At 28.2% G+C, this 2,710-nt stretch overlaps 1 non-coding gene across 1 annotated transcript; it reads right to left on the reverse strand.

Annotated features, from left to right (window-relative positions):
• Positions 1 to 838: 838 nt before the first annotated feature.
• Positions 839 to 912, reverse strand: TRNAM-CAU (transfer RNA methionine (anticodon CAU)). Its single transcript has one exon. It is a non-coding gene; the product is annotated as a tRNA-Met (tRNA).
• Between the last annotated feature and the right edge of the window lie 1,798 nt (positions 913 to 2,710).

Raw genomic sequence — 2,710 nt, forward strand, 5'->3', positions numbered from 1 at the left:
CTCTCTTCAATGGGACATAAACTTCAATTTTTGTTGATATTTGTGCGCTCATGGCTTAGTTAATCAAAATGCTTTGTATAATTTTTGTAGTAATAATGCTATAAGCTTACTGATAACAAATAATATTATAAAACTCTTCGTATCTTTATCAAATTATTGTTGTTTCATTTCATATCCCAAAATTCTATCAGTTACTTAAAAAAATCCCGATATTAGATAATTGAACTACCTAATTTGCTTTCTACATTTTTTTCACAAGACAAAATATTCATATTTAATTAGTGAACAAGTAATTTTTTCCCTTGCAAAATAATCATTGAATCTGACTATATGCTAAATTACAAATTTGTGGACAACATAACCATTGTTGAACAAGTTATATTGTTGCATCAAACTTTGAGACATAGGCGAAATCACTTGTTCAACAATGCTTCTGTTGTATCCGCTTAAGCGAACATCATTATAGGTATATTGAGAGCTTAATATTGGGGCTCCAATGTTTGATCATCTGTTCAGATTTTTTCGAGTATGTGAACACTGCATTGACCGTAAGAAACAATAAATCCGTCTAGTCTGGTTTGCTTCTTTGCGTTCACTCGCGGAGTTCTAGTTAGGTGAATTCTTTGCATCTATCAATCAAATGAATGCGAAAATTCTCTCACCAACCAAGGAGTTCGAATAGAGATTGGTTGTGCCCGAAAGGTTATGAATCGATTTACAAGTCCAATGCCAATGGCTTGGTTTCTAGTGGCAATACATCGTGAACCCATGTATATATCATCTGCTAATACATGGCCAGAGCCAATTCCAATAGACTTATTGGAGGGTCCCATTGGCGTGCATCCAGTAGGAATTGAACCTACGAATTTGCCAATTATGAGTTGGGCGCTTTAACCATTCAGCCATGGATGCTTAGCGGGGATCCTCGTACATGGTGAATAACCAAATTCCAATTGAAATGAAATCTTTAGGATAAATCAATGCAATTTAGGAGGAGTCTTCCAAGTCAAAAATAGTTTCGTTCTAAACTCCTTTCTTTTTCCATTTAGCTTTTATTGTTTGTTTGGGTTTGTAACTATGTGACGGTATTTGTTGTTGAGAACTCCAAAACCGAAAAGGAATTAAAAAAAATTTCTGGTATGGAATCATAGTCTATATAATTATAATTACAGTTATGATTTAAGAGTATCCATTTTGTTAGTGGCCCTGGGCCTGAACACATGTGAATTATCCTAGACACTTTTTGATGCTATAATCATAACAATTATATTCATTTCTTATTTCTCGCAGCGGGGACAATGATGTGTGTATCATTCGCTGGTTCTGAAAAGTAGGCAACATCAATTGGATATACAAGATAGATTTTTCGTTTTCTTGTGACAAACAAGAGACTTTATTAAAGAAAATAATAAGACAAGGGAATAAGATTTAATTAATTTTTAACCATGTACATCTCATGTTCAACATGTCTTTTGATCCGAGGAACAAACATTGGTTGAGCATACAAACAATAAAGGGCTATTCGCATTCCTCCCTACCTAGGAGGCAATTTTGTAGTATATTTGTAAATATAACTTTTCATTCTTTGTAATTTGGTATAAAAATAATTTATTTCAACTATCTCATAATAATAAAAATTTTCTCAAGTAAAATGTATTAAAAGAATTCCTTAATCAATTTGTTTGGCCCGTGCATAGCACGAACTGCACTAATATAGTATATATAGAAGAGTGAAGTCTAGGATTACTAAGGGCACTTTTGTCATTTTAGTAAAACTATTGTGTTAAAATAGTTGTACTTTCTGCTTTTAAAGGATTGAATATTCTAAATACACAACTAAACGATAGCTACATGTACTTCTTGTCATAAAAAGCACGATAAATATCATATGTAATCATATTATCTAAAAATGGTGGAACCCATTTTTTATATCAATTTATATTACCGTAACAGTTTAACACCTTTACTTTTTGCACGAAAATAAATATAAAAAAGAAACAAAAATGGTTTTAAAATGTATTAAATATTTAAGTAAAAATAAAAATGATTTAATGAGGTAGAATGAAAACAAAATTAATAAATAAAATGGATAGATAAATTAAATGAAACTAAAGTAAATTGAGAGAGTCACAAATAATTTTAAATTTTCGAATCAAATATTAAATATTTCCGTACACTAATAATAGGAACATTTTTTTATAATAGATTATTTTAAATTTTAAAATTATGCATATTAATATTTAATTAATTATAATAGATTGTTTATTTTATTTACTTAATATTAGTATTCTTTTGTCTGAAATAATAAGTTAAGAAACGAAACACATGAAAATCAATACAACAATTATAAAAGTTTAAAGAGATTAATATTTAGAAAGCAATGAAAAAAATAGCAAATGTGTAATAGTAATTTTAAAAATTATAAATAAACTTTGGAATAAGATAAACATATATGGGTAAAGGAATCAATATGTAATGTAATGACTAATGTATGAAAATATCATGTTAATTTAACGTTTAATTCTAAATATATATTTTTTATAAGTTATTGTACATGACAAAAGAGAACGAAAAACACATTGTAAGATAAATTATATATACATATATAGAACTTCATGTGATAATGAACATGCATGTTAGTTCTAATTTTAATTTGTTTGTTTTATTTTGATTTGACATAAAGTTAGAGAAATTAAAAAAGATTTTTAAA

Source organism: Solanum lycopersicum, chromosome 12 (assembly GCF_036512215.1).
Source record: "Solanum lycopersicum chromosome 12, SLM_r2.1".
NCBI lineage: Eukaryota > Viridiplantae > Streptophyta > Magnoliopsida > Solanales > Solanaceae > Solanum > Solanum lycopersicum.